At 44.4% G+C, this 18612-nt stretch overlaps 1 protein-coding gene across 2 annotated transcripts in view; it reads left to right on the top strand.

Moving 5' to 3' along the window:
* The window catches only part of BMPR1A (bone morphogenetic protein receptor type 1A), a 91692-nt gene that overhangs the window by 32315 nt on the left and 40765 nt on the right, over positions 1–18612 (top strand). The window contains exons 1-2 of one of the 2 annotated variants that reach the window (XM_066622533.1): positions 6095–6155; positions 10002–10121. The gene's annotated coding sequence lies outside the window, so the exon portion shown is untranslated. Of the gene's footprint in view, positions 1–6094; positions 6156–10001; positions 10122–18612 lie in introns of those variants that run through there. The other variant, XM_066622532.1, reaches the window with a different exon arrangement.

The following is an 18612-nucleotide window of genomic DNA, read 5'->3' as shown; positions in this document are numbered from 1 at the left end:
CTTAAACTTGAACTAGAACTGAACTTGTAAGGATAAGAGGTGGCAACTGGTTCAAAATAATGTTTTAGTAATTAGAAGCTGAGGAGGAATTTCTGAGAATATTAAAATAAGGCTTCTCCAAAAGAGACTAGATTTCCCAGGGAACCAGTGGAAAAAAAGATTTGTGCGTCTGGTACTAGTAGTTCTCCAATTCTGTTTTACTTTGATCACAGTACAGACTTGTACTTAGAAGAGGATAAAGAACAACGGATCTAACAAAGCATTATTTTGAAATCTCTAAATGCTTATGGTTGCAGCCTTAGTTGTAGTCATGATTAACTAAACTTAGGGTACAACCTATATATTCTGAACCAGTGGTTCTGTAATTTTTTAGAGGCCCTAGATGCTGCTGCTTGATTTATAAATGCCAAGGGATGTGGCTATAATGGTGATTGAGCAGCAGTACTCCCCCCCCCCCCAAGTAGCAGATTTGTAACCCTTGCTGCACATAGCCTACTCTGCTGTGTCAGTTTCGCAAACCATAAAAATTGGGTCACAACCCACTGATGGGTTCCGGTCCCACAATTTGAGAACCGCAGTTCTAAATTATTTGATCCATTTATTTTTCCAGTCAGAAATGTCTGGTTATGGTTATGATATTTCTGTATTATAGAAACTGAGAATTCCAAGAATCAAGAAATAGTTGGATAAAGCAAGGCCCAAAATGATACTGTTCCCTACCTGAGTTTTTTTTTCCTTTTAAACCAATTTGGTTAATTTTTCTATTGGTGGAACATAAGAAATGTCCTGCTGTCTAAGGTCAAGGCTTGTCTAGTCCAGCATTGTTTCTGACAGGAACAAGCTATGTGCCTCTGAAAGTTTATGAACGGGGCAGTAGGATGATAGCCACCTCTTGTTTCTTACCTGTTAACTGTTTGCGAGTGAAACTTACTAGTAAAATTGCACCCCTTAAAAAAAATTCATTGCTCTCAACTTGTCCCACTCCACACTGTATGTCTTTATAGTCTTATATACAATCATGCCTATATATTGTCCTGGTTAACTTATGTTTTTAGCTTAGTAGTATTGGCAACCTTCAGTCTCGAAAGACTATGGTATTGTGCTCTGAAAGCTCTGTTTTTAGCTTACTTCAGTACAAAGTTCAGTATTCTGTTTTAAGCCTGCACACTTAGATTAGTTGCATGCAAGTGAAACTATGAAAAAGAATGAGAGCTTTTATCAATAACTTATTGCAAGCTAAAAATGCAATGACTAAAAGCCAGTGTTGGTTGTGGTGGTGGTGTGGGACCATGCAACCATTGCTGTGTAAAGTCTTCTCCAGATTGAAATATGTATTTTCTTGTGTTTTATCTCTGTTTCCTTCTCAAGCTGTGAAATATTAAAAGGTCTATTTCTGGAATGAACAGATCTGTCACCATTTTAGCTAGTGTAAGAGAATTGCTTCTCTATCCTCTTGCAACATTCAGCTACTTTTCATCTGTAGCATTTTTGCAGTAACCTTATGACAGACCTCTGAGAAACAATCACTTTCCACCTGCACCCCCCCATTTGTGGGATAGTTTGTTCAGACACTTCCATTGTACAGATACCATTCTAAGGCATTTACCTAACTACAGTGTGTTCATGTGCTTCCTTAATTCTTAAAGGGAGTTGCTGTGGGTAGCACTACTAGTTTGTCTGTATCCCACAGAATCTTCAAATGTTCAAACACTACTTTTGTAATTTGTTTTTCTGCTGGTATACTCCAGAGGCACATGCTTCTTATTAAGCCTACTCAGCAGTTATTTCTTTTCAGTTTTCTATGATCAACCCTGAAGCCTAGATGCAGGGAATGGGAGAACTGAAGCTTGTGTGAGCCATGTGAAATAAATCAGCCATGAACACCCTCCTCATATCACATATTAAAAATCTGGTGTGTACATGTGTGGTGTTTGAAAGGATATTAAAGTTGTTGGATTGAAATGTTGCTTAAGTTACATTGACCCCCTGACTTACAGACTTCCAAGTTAAGAATGGTTGCATTGGTTCTTTTGCACTGGCACTAGATGTCAGTTGTACTCTTGCACAGGCATGATAGCCCCGGGCTGGCAAGAGCCAACTGTTTGAGGTATGTATGTTCTGTTCCAGAAGTCTGTCCAGAAATCAGAACCAGGATATACATTGGGGACTTAATGTATTCTTGTTTGAGGAAGGAGAGGATTGATTGAACCCGATAAGAATGCAAGAACAGCCCCACTGGATCAGGCCAAAGGCCCATCTAGTCCATCTTCCTGTGGCTCACCAGATGCCTCAGGGAGTGCACTAGACGACAAGATACTTGCATCCTGTTGCCACTCACTTGCATCTGGCATTCTTAGGACGCAATCCTAACCCCTTATGTCAGTGCTTTCCAGCGCTGGCATAGCGGTGCCAATGGGACATGTGCTGCATCCTGCAGATGGGTGTCACTCATGGAGGCCCCCTCAAAGTAAGGGAATGTTTGTTTCCTTACCTTGAAGCTGCATTGCCCTTATGTCAGTGCTGGAAAGCACCGACATAAGGGGTTAGGATTGTTCCCTTAGGCAGCTTACTTGTAAAATCAGGAGGTTGAACATACGCATCATGGCATGTAACCTATGATGGACTTTTCTTTCAGAAATTTTCTTCCAATCCCTTTTTAAAGGCATCTAGGCCAGATGCCATCACCACATCCTCTGATAAGGAGTTCCACAGACTAATTACATACTGGGTAAAGAAATATTTTCTTTTGTCTGTTCTAATTCTCACGACACACAATTTTAGTGGATGTCCCCTGGTTCTGGTATTGTGTGAGAGAGAAAAGAATATCGCACTAGTCACTGTATCCACCCCCTGCATAATTTTGTATGTCTCAATCATGTCCCCCCCTCAGTTGCCTTTTTTCTAAACTGAAGAGCCCCAAACACTGTGATCTCTCCTCATAAGAGAGATACCCCAGCCCTGTAATCATTTTGGTCACTCTCTTCTCGACCTTTTCCATTTCCCCTACATCCTTTTTGAGATGTGCTGACCAGGATTGCATGCAGTACTCCAGGTGTAGCCTTAAAATCAATTTATATTATGGCATTATAATATTTGCCTTTTTATACTCAATTCCTTTTTAGCCCATTTCTGTCCAGCCCACAGGTGTACACACTTTATCGCATATATGCAACATTGGGCAGAAATGGCTTAAAGCACATAATATGTAGCTTGTTCATGGCAGAAGTAATATGAAGTAACAGAAGTAATATGGCATTATTATGTCTCAGAAGTAGTAAAATCATGCTTCTGTTTTCGAAGGTTTATGTCTGCTGTTCTCAAACTCGCAGGAAGTTTGAGGACTGTAATATGTCCTTGCAAGGGAGGGGGTAGGCATTGGGGATGGGGGGAAGGCAGTGATGCAGTGTACTCACCAGTTCCTGCAGCAGCCTCCCTGGGGTGTGGGGAGCCTTGTGCAAGTGTCTGCAGTTCTCCCCGAAGTTTGAAAAGTGAAAGCACAGCTATTGCCCCCTGCCTCTGGAAAACTGGAAGTGAAGCACAGTCGCTGCGCTTTTACTTTTGAAGACATGTGGAGCCTTGCAGATGGTCGTGCAGGGCTTCCTGCACCCCCGGGAAGCTGTTATGGGGACTGGTGAGTACATGCCAATCTTTGTAGCTCCCTTATTAACTCGATCCTGGGGATTGCGTCACTGCCTCCCCCCTGCTCCTGCCCCTTAAGGGAAAAGAGGCTAGGACCCTCTTCCTGGGGCGTCATGACACCCCAATTTGAAAAACCTTGGTTTATGATTTTGAATAGAAATTAAACCCATTTTGGAGAAGGGCAGAAAAGCTGCTTTGTGTTCTGACTTTATGATTATATATAGTAGTGTTTCTCAAAATGTGGGTTGGGACCCACTAGATTAGTTGCGAGCCAATTTCAGGTGGGTCCCCATTCAGGTCAGTGGCATCACTTCCAGTGGGCCCTGATAGATTGTCATTCTAAAAAGTTGGTCCTGGTGCTAACTTGTTTGAGAACCCTTGATATAGAGTATTTGCAAAAATAAAGTTTTCCAGATAGAAAGTTGAATAACTTTTTCTTTGTTTGCCATGGAAGTTAAATGCCAGCTGTCTGCTAAAAAAACTGCTGTGTTTAAAACCTGGTGCTATCTGATATTCAAGTTAGTTTCAGGTTACTCTGTTTTACACAAATTTATTATTTATTGCCAAGGCTGTTAAACAAGCAGTAGGAATGCTTACAAATGAGGAGGGAGACAGATATTTTGACCTTCTTGTAATGGAAGAGGTTATTATGAACTTAAGGTTCACAGAAGTGGAACTTTGATCAGAACTATTGCACGTGTTAACCTTGGAGGTAGTTGGCATCCAGATCATTAACTTTCTATGCTTATCTTAGAATAATGTGGGTCATGTGGCATGTTTTTTAAGATTTTCAGTGCTAACTTGATTTTCTTTTTTGCTCCAATTCTTCACATCAGCAGGTGCATGTTATAGTATTGTTTCTTTGACAGCTTTAAAGTGGCACCACATAACATTCCATAGCTGTTTGTATCCACCACATAAGAGTGAGTACTCCACTGCCGTATATGCCTACAGGAGGGCATAAAGGTGTCACTGTGGGTCAGGTACTTTTGGCATGTTTGCTTTAATAGGGTGAATTGAAAGGTGTGGAGGGTACCTTTTGGTTTTTAGGCATAACGAGTCTCCATACATGGATATATAGAAATTTTTTTCTTTGCATTTATTCCCCCCACCTTCTGGTTACTCAGGTACTGGGGGCTTTTTCCCCCTGCAGTAATTATAAGTTCTTATGTTAACCTCTAAATATTCATGGACTGTTGGCCCTCAAGTGAATTTCATTTCTGTGCTGAACTCTAGAATCAGGAATCAAGACCTAGCTGTCCACATGGAAGAGTCTGTCTTGAGATTGATACAGTCTTTCGTAAATATATTGAAGTATATGCATCCTTTAAGATCCTTGTTTCTGGGCTGCAGACTGAGGGCTGGGAGTTGGAGAAGTGCTCTCCCCAGTACCATTCTGCTACACAAAGATGCAGATAATTCTGTTCATCTTCTCTTGCATAGTGGGATGAGGAGTCAATTGTTCACAGCAGGGACTGTGCAGTGATGTAGGTTCCTTTTAATATTCACTCCACTATTATTGCCTTGCCTTTTGAGAATGATTTGCTGCTCTAAGTCAGTGATTCTCAAACTTTTAGGGAAATTTACTCCCTAAGTAAGTCTTTGCAGGGGAGGGGCCAGGGCAGCGAGGCGATCCCAAGGATCATGTTGCTAAGTGGGGTGAGGGGTGCTTTTTACTAAGGGGGGCGCGATGCAATGAGGAAGTCCTCATGTTGCCGATTTTCATGTTGCCGTGCAGCGCTGCTTTGGTCAGCCCTTCGGTTGTTTGCCATTGACCTCTGCATCAGCGTATCACTGTCAGCGATTGGAGCAACGCCATACCGCTGCCGGATATCGTCATTGCGCACGTGGTCAAAATGAGTCATACCACTGATTAAACACAGCATCTTTGTCTCCATGACAGCGAGGCAATATTTGACTTCTCTTGTCGTCTGACAGCATTCAGCTGCATAGATTGCAACTGGCGGCATGACCGTCTGGTAGATCTTCAACTTGAGATGGTCGCTGACCTTCTTGTTGCAAAGGACATCAGTCATCATACACCACTTTGTCCAGGCTATGTTTACATGCGCAGTGGTCTTGTGACTCAGGTTGCCGTCAGCTGTGATCATTGAGCCGAGGTATACTCTGTTGTCTTGACATTGAGACGGAGGCCAAACAATGCACGACGGTCACCTCAAGCTTGTACATGCTACTTGAGGTCTGCCTGGTTGTTGGATGCAAGAAGAAGCAAGTAGAGAAGTGTCCATGGCGCCGACTTTTGCAGATTGCGGGTGATGATGTCCATCACCGTGATGAACAGCAACAGAGAGCATGCCAAGCCTTGGAGAGTACCTTGCTGATTGGCTGCCAACAGTAATGTGGAAGTCTTTAGACGTTCCAGCAACAGTCTGCACACAACTCTTTGGGTCCTTGTACAAAAGCTTCACCCTTCAAATGAGTTCTTCTGGTACTCCTTCACTACGCAGTGCATACCAGATGACATCATGCCGCACATGATCGAACGCCTTTTCAAGGTCAGTAAAGGCAACGTGCAATGACTTTTGCTTCTCTTGGTGCTTCTCTAACAGGAGATAGGTGACGTGCCACATGCACTGCGCCTGTCATTCCATAGCCGCTGACAAAGCCTGCTTGGTTCGTCATGAGTTGGTTGATGTCATGGATGTGGCGGTCAATGACCCTCTTGAAGATTTTAATAGTGTGAGAGGAGGCAGATTGGCTGGTAGTTTGTTCAGGCAGCAGGGCTGCCTTTCTTCTTCCAGATTGGAATGGTTGTGCTTCGTTCCCAGTCAGCAGGTGTCTTTTGCTTCGCGATCATCTGGTTGAAGAAGCGCATGAGCCAATTGACCAGGTTCCAGCAGTGCGATTTCCAGAGCTCGGCAACATCATCATCAGGACCAGTTGCCTTGCCCAGCTTCATTTGTTTCAGCGCCTCTGTGACTTCTTCAAGTCCGTTTGGCTGCACAGATCCATGAGTGGTGGCTGTTTGCAGGATCGGCGGGTGCGGCAATCCGCTCCAAGTGTGTTCGCCAGCGTTTGGTTGCCTGCCTCCGATCGCTGCCCTCTCGTTGTTTATGCTGCAGAACTTCTCAATATCCTCGGCTTGGCAATGCAGCGACTTGGCAAGCCGGTAGATATCGCACTCACCCTTATGCGTGTCAGGCTTCTTGTATATGTCGTCAAAAACATCCCCACTCGCCCCCCATCAACACAATCCTCGGGATTGCCTTGCTGCCCTCTCCTCTTCCCTCACCCTTTAAAGGGACGGGGGAACCTTTACACGCACTGGTGGGTTTGAGAACCACTGCTCTCAGTGACTTATCTCCACCCCCAACCCCTTTCTCCAAATGAGAGCAGCTTCCAGGGAGAAACAGGAGCTTTCCAAAGCCCATTTATATATTTAAAATATTTATTTTCCTCCTTTCCCATCCCCAGCAGTGGTGCCCAAGGCTTACAGTACTTCCCAATATACAGTGTATTCATGTAATACAGAAGTAAAGTGGGGAAGAGGCAAGGAATATCTCTCTGGCTGCTGCTTCTTCTCCTGCTCCTTGCAGGGCAGTTGGTGTTTCTTTCTGAAATGGGGAGGTCACAGGTCAGTTTAAACCTTTTAAAGCATCTGTCCAGAAATCAAAGTTCTCTTTTATTCTAAACCTTGTTTTGTTTTCCCTATAATTTCCATTTCTGTTTTAGTGGATAGAAATTTTAGTGGCTAGAAATACATTTGCGAGGCAGCACTGGGACTCAGAATGATATGTTTCTATCTTATTTACAAAAATATTTTATTTGAAACTGAAGGAAATGCTGCAAAGAACCTAGACCCCAATTGGGAACTGAGAGAATATTTAAATTCCTGGTTGACAGCATTTTTAGGAACTTCAGCCAGTGTTGCCACTAGGGGGGTATGGGGGGTGCAGGCCGCACCGGGTGACGCGCACGGGGGGTCACACACTATAATCTTGGTGGTTAGGAGTAATACCATCAGTAATACTGTTGGATGCAGAATTTCGAGGAGAATTCAATATAAAAAACCAGAGTGAAATATCTCCTTTCTATCAAAAGTTATGGCCAAAAAACTGGAGAACAAAAAATGCATGGATCCCTATGGAAAGTGAGCTGTATTGCACGTTTACTCGCTAGTAGGTGACCTTGCCTTAGACCAGGGGTGCTCACACTTTTTTGGCTCAAGAGCTACTTTGAAACCCAGCAAGGCCCGGAGATCTACCAGAGTTTTTTTTTACAATGTTCACACCATCATAACATATAACATTTATGTGTACAATGTATGTTGGTGTACCTTGAGCCCCACTGAGTATAACAGGACTTACTCCTGAGTAGACATGCCTAGGATTAGGCTGTGAGGCTGCAATCCTAGCCACACTTACCTGGGAGTAAGCCCCATTGAGTACAATGGGCCTTACTCCTGGCGTTTCCTCCCAGAGGCACCTGAAGGGGGGGGTCGGCACTCCGCGATATACTCTTTTTGCCTTGCGATCCACCTATTGAGCACCCCTGCCTTAGACCATCGGAAAGGGCAAGCTGAGAGGAGTCCAACGACACCAGAATGGTCCTGATCCAGTGAATGCAGCCCCCCAAAACTCCTGAAAAGGAAGTCTCTCTCTCCAAGCAGATGAATGTATTGAGCCCTCTGGAAAGCGAAACTAAGCCTCACAGTTGTGTTTACTTGTGAGTAAGCAAATGAGCCTTGGCTGGTGTGGAAGATCAAGTGAAGGAGACTGCAAGGCTACTAGAATGGTCCTGATCCTATGCACCTGGAGCTAAACAAGTGCCCCAGAAGGCAGCCCCCCCCCTGCACACACTAAACAGAGGCTTCAGCTGATAAGGTGAACTTTTTTGAGACTTTCAAAGCTAGCTGGATCCTGACAGTGATCTGGTTTAAACAGAAGTTCTTCAGTTGAACTGGGCACTGGGTAGGGCTGAAAACCTTACTGATTTTGGAGGGGGGGGGGTGTTATTGCAGGTAGGCCACTGAGGAAGTTCACTTGGTGGAACAGGGCTGGCTTCTGCTTATTTATTTGTTTTACTTTAATTATTTATACTTATTTATTTTATAAATTAATTATTTATGACCTGATGATCGCCTGATGATGTCACTTCCACCATGACATCACTTCTGGTGGGTCTTGGACAGATTGTCATTCTAAAAAGTGGTCCCAGTGCTAAAAGTTTGAGAACTGCTGCAACAAGGTGTTAGTAAGTTGACACCTGGGGTGTGTGTAACAGTGACCAAAATAATTAAAATCGTAAGTTGGAGGAATAATACCATCATGTTATATATCAATCAATGCGTAATTTCATGCAGAATGTGTTCTATCTTTGTTCTATCAAATGGTACAGCCAAAAAATCAGTGGGGGCAGAGTGATGGTACATCACCACGCCCACCACCTGAGGTGTTGCCCTGCCCACTGCATGAGGGGTGACGCGCTGGTATCCCGCACTGGGTGACTCGAACCCTAGTGACGCCACTGGTTTTAGCAACCAGATGCCTAAAATTTTCGAGCCCTGCCCTCAGTTAGTGTAGCTACTTCACATATTCTTATTGGTAACAGTTCCTTTTTTGAACCTACAATAAACTTGAGCTCTACAGTTTTTACCCCAGTAATGCTCCATTAATTTGAATGTGAACATTGAACCTGTAAAAAATACATTCATATTTTGAAGAACAGTCTTTTATGCCTCATTGTGGATGGTCAGAATCTAAAGAGCTACTCTAGATATCCTGAAGACTTAGTCATGCTTTGTGGGATTTTTGCCTTAAATAGCAGACCAGCACTACCAAGTTGCTTTTGAAAACTGTTTTTTAAAGTTCCCCTTGTGCAGTAGTTCCCAAACTGGGTTGCAACCTGATTCCTGGTGGATCATGGTACTGCTAAGGCCAGGATGCTGTAGGGTAAAATGGTGGATGACCTGGAAGTTACTTCTAGGTCATGTGTGTATCCCATGTTGTTGCTGTGTCGCTCAGCGTTTTCCAAATTGTGTGTTGCGCTTCTGGGTTGCAGCACACAGTTTAGAAAATGTGACATAGCATGGCTAATGACAAGTGTGCACACGTGATCAGAAGTGTCTTCTGGGGTGCCTGCCATTTTATCCTGCAGTGTCCTGGCCTCAGTGGGCCCTGGATCCACTGTGGATGTTGCAGTGGGTCGCCAGGTTTGGGAACTCCTGCTGTAGTGTACAATCCCAGTGCCCCCTTGAAGTTGTAGAATTAATTATGCAGTTCATTGTGTCCTGGGTGATATACACAAGAATGCTCTGTAGTTGATGGAATGAAACATAAACAGACAATGCCTTCTTCAAAGCTAGTTTGGAACTGAATTTCAACTCTTCTTTTGTCTTACAGATTTAAAGAAATATGCATTGTTACAATTTTATTTTGGAATTGATGAAGTGGAAATACAGATGAAACCGTTTGAAGAATATTTTCTGTACTGCACTGTTTCATCCAACTTTCTGATAAGAGGTAAAACACTAAAATAAATATATTGGCTATACCTTTATGTAGGTTTTTTTCTTTTTTCAGGTGGACAAAATATTGTCAGGAATTCCTCTCTCATGCAGTTGATGCTTGGTTTTAGAATAAAATGTAGTCCATTTGTACAGTTTTATGGATGGAGCTATATAGTGGGAAGAAAAATTTCTCCCACCTTTTTGTTTTGATTGGAAAAAGTAAAAACAGCAGAGTTAATACAGTAACTTATTCTGTGTTGTCTTCATCTGTTCTGTGTTGTCTTTATTTGTTCTCTGTAATGTATCTGCAGCGTGATTGAAACAAAAGGTAGATATGTGTGACTTATGCAAGAAAAAAATAGTATTTCACCAAAAAAATGGTATTTCACAATATGTGAAAGATAATGCTTGAGCCATTTCCTTGCTGGTCAAGGAGGTTGTCTGTTCAAGTATGTGTTCAAAGTTGGCTAACAGACTTTATAATGAGTTCTGTTTTGTGCTTAAATTTGAAGTGCAACCATGTTGTAGGGTCACTTTTTTGTTATTATAAAGAAGTTTGGAGAAACTTTAAAAGTGACTGCAGAGGATCTGTGAAGCATGTAGGGAACATTTTGAGTGATTGCATACAGACATGCAGCTTTGTTTACATTTGTCGGAGCTCTGTCATAGAGTCTTCTGAAGATGCACATTAACTCCAATAGAGGTGCTTCTTAAAATGATAGTGAACAGTATTAAAAGTTGTCTGGCAGCAATGGAATTAGGGTGCTGTACTGAGTTAAGCTGCTTACATTGCTATAGTGATGCTGCATTTGTTTTGGACAGTTTTTAAAAGTACAAATGCTTTTCTGCTGTTTCAAACCTGGATTTTTTTTCTTTAGCAATTCAGTGCAGTGTTCAATTCTGTTGCTTTAAGAGGGGAAATGGTACACAGTACTGCATAAGCACCTTGTTAATGTCTTCAAAAAGAGTGGCATGGCTCAGATTCTTTCCTGGCTTTCAGTCAGGCTCCAGAGGAAGCTGCAGCTCCTCATTACAAGCACCATTACCTAAGTTTTACCCCCGACTTAATCCCAGGATCATGGAACATTCCATGATTTTTGACTGAAAACCTGCACTCAACTTATCTGTGAAATCACCTTATAGGCAAGTATCTACATAAGTACAAGTTTCATTACAAATATACAACTTAAGCAGGTCAGGTGCAGGAAAGCAAGCACAGAGATGGGCAATACTAATCAAAGCAGCATCAACAGCAGTATACCTTTGGAGCTCCCCTAAGTGAATGGCTGGCTGTGGGCGAACAAAATAAAATTAAATTGGATAAGAGAGAGATTCTCCTGGTTGGGGGCCAATGAATTAATGACACTATCAGAATATTTTGGATGGGGTTGTACTCCTTTTGAAGGAGGAAAAATTCGGAGTGTTTGCCGAATTCCCCCCCCCCCTTCAGACTGAGATGGTGCAGGCTCTCCGTGCTCCAGCCTACAGAAACAAAACAGCCCAGCAAGCAGGTCTTCCCAGCAAGCAAAGCATGAGATTTAGGCTACAATCCTATCCACACTTTCCTGGGTGTAAGCCTCATTGACTAGAATGGGACTTAACTTCTGAGTAGGCAGGCATAGGACTGGGCTCTGAGGCTACAATCTTCTCCACACTTTCCTGGGAGTAAGCCCCATTGACTACAATGGGGCTTACTTCTGAGTAGAAACGCATAGGACTGGACTCTTAAAAGCTCAGCATCCCACTTGTGAAAGAAGTGGGACAGCTGGCAACCGGGAGGGCTGTGTGGAGCGGAAGAGGGGGAGTCAAAGGATTGGAGCGGAGGGGAGGCGATTGAGAACAGCTGCCTTAGTTACCTTCCAGCCCCAAGTGTCAGGCTGCAGCGTATTTGTGTAACTCTATGGAATTTAGCACAACACATTTTTTCGTAATCTAGCTGGGTCATGGAACGGAACTCACTCATATAAATAGGCTCCACCTGTACTACAATTGTTCTCTTGTAGAAGTTGCTGGAAAGAGGACAAATGTGAATGCATAGGTAGTTTTCATTGTGGTTGAAATGTTTTAAACGCACATTTCCACAACACTTAGTGGTGTACTTTTGAGTTGTCTCTTCAACTCAAAAGAGGCCAAGAAAAGTGTTTGTTACATGTGTTCTCTCATCAAGAGCTCAATAAATGAACTGCCTCTTTGTGATGCACAATTCTCTCCCCCCCTTTAAACTTCCGTGCTATAAAAGTTAATTCCACATTTTCCAACGCCAGATTTATACTTTTTACAGGTGCAGACAGACTATCCACTGATTTGGAACCTGGGGTTTTATCTAATCACAGGTTCAGCTGGACTAGGTCCCTATGAACGCAACTGTTGCTGTGCTCTGGTTGTGTTCTGAGGGCCGGGGAAGCCATGCGCAGCCTCCCTGACCCTCAGAAGGCCTTCTAAGGCCCCTGAAAGGTTGGAAATTGCGACTTCTGATTTTTGGCTGAAATGCACCAAAGGCTAGAACTAGTTACCAAATCTCAGACTGTTAATACAAGAGGTTAGGAACAAAAACCCTACTAAAGCAGCTAGACACAGACACCATAGCTTAGTATTGAAGCTTGGAGTGATTATAAATTGAGGGTTAGATACCAGGGTTAAAGCTAGCTATCAAGTTATTGAAACTGCCCATATTGATGGAACCTGGTCTGGAAAGTCATAGTCTGGTGGCAAGGCTTAGTGAACATAAAGTCTGGATTGGAACAGATCCCTTATGAAGCAAACAAGTTAGCTTTTAAGCAGACAGTTAAATTTAGTCATGACAGACATGAAAGCCTACCAATGGCCCACCTGAAGTTGGAGAGTCTGAATTCCTTCCTGGGTGGAGCCCTACCACAGGAAACATATGCCAGGTCTAAGGACTCTTACTTTTGCATGAATATGAATGTTGCTAGTCCTCCCCAATGGGGTGGAATCCTTTTGGTCAGCTTCAGTGTTGAAGGCTTATGTCTGGGACTTGACTTCATGGTGTTCACACGGGCCTGAATGCAAGTCCTCTCAGAGTTGAGTCTGTTCAGGCAGCTTCTGGCACTCCCCCATCTGTACATAGCACTCTATTTCCCTTCTATATACATATACTGTAATTTATCATCCAAACCAAGACACTTGTGAGAGTGAAGGTGGGTACTAAAATTGAATAAACTACTTAATTAAATAACTTACCTAATTCCCTCCCTAAATAAATACACCCTACACACAAAAAAATCCCATCCAATCAAAATGATTAATAAATTGATCGATCAGCCCAATCCTGTGCTTCCACGCCCCCCCCCCCCAATGCAGGAGCACCAAAACAGCTAGCACTGCATCCTGAAGGGCAGTCCCAGAGGTGTCCTCTGGGTAAGGGAAAATTTGTTCCCTGAGGGTAAGCCCCCATGGTGCAAAGAGGTGTGCTTGGACCCATGCCAGCAAAATTGAGACTAGAATAGAATCCTTTTTTGGCATATAAAACAAACAAATCGGCAACTATGCACATTTGGTCAGCCAGATAGCAAATTAACTTCTTGATTGCACAGCTCAGTGAGCTGATATAGGAACGTTGCCACAGTATCTGTTATTTTCACAGAAGAATCTGTTAGGAGGTAGTGTATTCTTTCCACATCTGTAAATTCTCCTCTTGTTCCCAGTATAGGATCCAGATACTTTTGACAGATCTTGATGTAGAAGGGACAATAAAGAATAGAGTGGACAATGGTCTCAACACATCCCAGCCCATAAGAGCATTGCCTTTCAGCATGAGCTATCTTGTAAAAATTTCCCAAAAAGAACAGCAGACAAGAGCACATTAAATCTAGCAAGGAAGAAGGCTCTCCTTTTTTTATAACTGTTCGGCGAGTATAGATATGATGCTACTTGACCGTACATTATAGGAATCTGCAGACTTAATGGGGAACATGCTCTATTTGCCATCCTATAAAGATCCTGCAGTTCTTGTAAAAGCAGTGTTGTAGATATGCCAAATTTTTGTATAATGTTTTTAAATTCTTAAACAATGATGTATGACCTGTTAAACCAGCTAGCATATAAAAAACCATCCTTCAATATAAAATCATTCAATAATTGGTGGGCCTAGGACAGGGGTCGGCAACCTGTGGCTCTAGAGCCGCATGTGGCTCTTTCAGCTGTCTGCTGTGGCTCCTCCCAGTGAAAGTGGCAAAGGGGTTAACAGGAGGCACCTGTTTTGGGAGGGCAGGCTGCTTCCCTCTGTCCCCCGAGCTCACTGCCTTCACCCCCACCTGTTCCACATTGGTTTCGCTTTTCAATTTTGCCCCCTCTGCAGGCTTAAGCTCCCTGTTTTTCCCTTCCCCAACTGTCCAGCAGGCTCAGCCAATCAGCATCCAGCAGGCTCCTGGCTTTTTCTGTTGGAATGGCTCAGGGCCCTTCACTGGCTGACCACAGGCCAATCCTGAGCTGCCCTTCTCCTCAGCCATTGCAAGCCCTGGCAGCCCGCTCCTATGCAGGTCTACTCACAAGTAGTCAGTGAGGCTTCCTCCCAGGAAAGTGTGGAGAGGACTGCAACCTGAGAGCTCCAACCAACTTGTCTGCTCAGAAGTCCCATTGTAGTCAATGGGGCTTACTCCCAGGATAGTGTGGAGAGGGTTGCAGCCTAAGTGAGGGAGGGCAGGCAGGCAGGGCAGAAGCTGACCTGTGGCTGCCCCGCTCTGGCTTCTTCTCTTCCCCACCTCTGGAATCTGTGTCCTTTTTTCCTTCCAGCAGGGTGCCTCTGGAAGGTGGTGGTAGTGGGGGGTTCTTTAGTATCCATGTAAGATAAGCAGATGTCATAACCACTATATGTATTGGAATCCTGGAAGATCTGGTGAGGAGGTAGATGTGGTGTCAGCAGTGGCCCCTTTAAGGGTAAGGCCTGGGCATCCAGCAGTGTGCTGCACAGCTGCAGCCACTTGAAGGCAATAGGGCCCTCAGGGATATAACGGGCACCTGAGGAAGGGGGTGTGGGTTGTAGAAGGAGTGCAGGCTGGAGAGGAGACTGACTGACTGGGCTTATTGACTTGGATACTCTGACTGATTTGACTGACTTACTTTGGAATCTGATCTTGGACTGTGACTTGGCTTATTGACTTTGGACTCTGCCCTGGATACTCTGACTGACTTTGTGACTAACTGCTGGAGGCACTGGAGTTTGAAGTGTGGCTGCTGTGCCCAAGACCTGCTGAGGACCAAGGGGCTACTGTAGTGGTGGGAGGCTGCTGGCAGGAGAGAGGACCTCTGCAGGTTGAACAGGCGAACTACCCTGGAGGTGGGGTCCAGCAGGACTACAGGGCAGAACCAGGGTCATTTGTTGGGGGAAAGAAGGGGAGCTAATTTGCTTAAAGTGGGCATAATTCTCCAGGCAGAGAATGACCTTGGAATCAGGCAAAACACCATAGAGGACCAGGCATCTGAAAACAGAGGACAAGAATGTATGACAAAACTAACTAAAAGCTACAAGAGGGGGCTACATTCTAAAAATGGGACCTATAAGAGCATAAAGGTAAAAAAAAAAAACTATATATGTGGTATTATCTTCATTTTAGATGTCAAAAGGGTTTTGTGGCTCCTGAGGTTTTTTTTCCTCCAGAAAACAGGTCCAAATGGCTCTTTGAGTGTTTAAGGTTGCCAACCCCTGGCCTAGGACTATTCTACATTCTAAGATCCTCCAAGATCCAATATTTTCACTCCCCCCCAAAAGTTATTCATGTTTGAGACAATTCCACTAAAAATTGTTCTTTAAAAAAACTCCCTTAAGAACATAAGAACAGCCCCACCGGATCAGGCATTAGGCCCATCTAGTCCAGCTTCCTATATCTCACAGCGGCCCACCAAATGCCCCAGGGAGCACACCAGATAACAAGAGGCCACATTCTGGTGCCCTCCCTTGCATCTGGCATTCTGACATAGCCCATTTCTAAAATCAGGAGTTTGCGCATACATATCATGGCTTGTAACCCGTAATGGATTTTTCCTCCAGAAACTTGTCCAATTTCCTTTTAAAGGCATCCAGGACAGATGCCATCACCACACCCTGTGGCAAGGAGCTCCACAGACCAACTACATGCTGAGTAAAGAAATATTTTCTCTGGTCAGTACTAACTCTCCCAACACTCAATTTTAGTGGATGTCCCCTGGTTCTGGTGTTATGTGAGAGTGTAAAAAGCATCTCCCTATCCACTCTGTCCATCCCCTACATAATTTTGTATGTCTCAATCATGTCCCCCCTCAGGGCATCTCTTTTCTAGGCTGAAGAGGCCCAAACGCCGTAGCCTTTCCTCATAAGGAAGGTGCCCCAGCCCCATAATCATCTTAGTCGCTCTCTTTTGCACCTTTTCCATTTCCACTATGTCTTTTTTGAGATGCACTTATTGCACTTTCAGTATGATGCCACTATTTTATAATTGGTAGAATCTATACCAGTGGTTCTCAAACTTTTAGGGAGCATTACACCCTAAGTAAATTGTGAGGAAGGGGCAATGGCAGTGACACAATCCCCAGGATCGCATTGCTAAGGGAGTCTAGTGGGGGTGCTTCTGCAAGCAAGAGGAGGTGTGCTGGGCTCCTGAGTGTTAGAATGTTGAGAAACCATGCACAAACCACTTCTGGTTTCCAAGTCCCCAAGATCGCATTGCTAAGGGGACTGCAGGGGCTGGCATTTACTTACCAGTTCTTGTAGCAGCCTCCCGGAGGTACAGGCAGCCCTGCACAACGGTCTGCAGGACTCCCCAAGTCTTGAAAAGTGAAAGTGCAGTGATTGTGCTCCCGGTTTTGCAGAAGTAGAGCACGATTGCTGTGCTTTCACTTTTCAAGACCTGGGGAGCCCTGCAGACACTCGCGCAGGGCTCTCCACATCCCAGGAAGGATGCTGCAGGGACTGCTGAGTGCATCTCAGTCCCTACAGCCCCCTGAGTGACGTGATCCTTGGAATCACGTCACTGCCTTCCTCCCCACCCCCAGAAGAACTTACTGCGGTTCAAACTCTCCCTGACTCTAGGCCAGTTAAGCAGGTGGAGATCGGGGGTCTGAATACATGTATGAGATGGTGGTGTAGGGAGGAGGGGTTTAGATTTGTTAGGCAATGGGGAACGTTTTGGGACAAGCGGGGCCTGTACAAGAGGGACGAGCTTCACTTGAACCAGAATGGAACCAGACTGCTGGCGCATAACATTAAAAAGGTGGCAGAGCAACTTTTAAACTGACTAATGGAGGAAAGCGGACAGGAGCCGAGGGGCATCCGGTTCGGGACTCCTCATCCCTATGGGACGAGGACGAGGAGGTTAGAGAACAACAAGGTAAAGACGGAGTAGGAGAAGAAATTGGGAATGGTAGCATGATGGGATGTGATAGACAATTTGGCACAATGAGAGGTTGCAGGGGTAAAGGAGCTAATAAGCAGGCCATCCTGGGGCATTCTATGATCAAATGTTTTTATGCAAATGCCCGAAGTCTCAGAGTGAAGATGGGAGAACTGGAATGCTTGGTGACTAGAGAAAATTTTGATATAGTGGGCACAATGGAAACCTGGTGGAATGCGGAGAATCAGTGGGATACCGCAATCCCGGGCTATAAACTCTACAGGGCAGGGAGGGGCATGTTGGCCATTTATGTTAAGGAAGGGATAGAATCCAGCAAAGTAGAGATTGAAGGTGGATCTGATTCCACCATAGAATTTCTGTGGGTTAAATTACCAGGCCTGAGGAGCGATTTAATACTGGGGGCGTACTATTGTCCTTCAGACCAGAAACCAGAAGGGGAACTTGAAATGAGGAAACATTTCAAGGAGATGTCAAGGAGGAATAGGGTTATAATCGTGGGGGACTTCAATTATCCTCATATCGACTGGGTCAATTTGTGTTCTGGTCACATAAGAGAGATCGGATTTCTTGACATGCTAAATGACTGTGCCTTAGAGTAGCTAGTCATGGAGCCCACAGGACAACAGGTGACTCTGGATTTAATATTGTGTAGTACTCAGGACTTGGTTAGAGATGTCAGTGTTACTGAACCATTGGGGAACAGTGACCATGCTGCGTTTCGACATGGTTGTCAGGGGAAGAGTACCAGGCAAATCTGTCACAAAAACTCTTGACTTCTGACGAGCAAACTTCCCTCAAATGAGGAGGTTGATTAGAAGGAGGTTGAAATGGAAAGTAAGAAGTGTCCTATCTCTCCAGAGAGCATGGAGGCTGCTTAAAACAACAGTAATAGAGACCCAGCAGAAGTGTATACCACAAAGGAAGAAGGGCTCCACTAAGTCCAGGAGAGTGCCTGCATGGCTAACAAGCCAAGTGAGGGCCAGTGCAGCCATGTCAGTGGGGTATGCACTACATCCTGTGGTGAGGAGGCAGTCACAGGGACCTCCTCAAGGTATGGGAACATTTGTTCCCTTACCTCGGAGCTGCATTGCTGCTTCACCAGTGCTGAAAAGTTGGATAGGATTGGGCCCTTAGAGAGGCTATAAAAGGCAAGGAAAC

Source organism: Tiliqua scincoides, chromosome 3, assembly GCF_035046505.1.
Source record: "Tiliqua scincoides isolate rTilSci1 chromosome 3, rTilSci1.hap2, whole genome shotgun sequence".
NCBI classification, from domain to species: domain Eukaryota; kingdom Metazoa; phylum Chordata; class Lepidosauria; order Squamata; family Scincidae; genus Tiliqua; species Tiliqua scincoides.
Note: the sequence above shows the minus strand (reverse complement) of the source record. Positions and strands in the feature narration are given on the sequence as shown.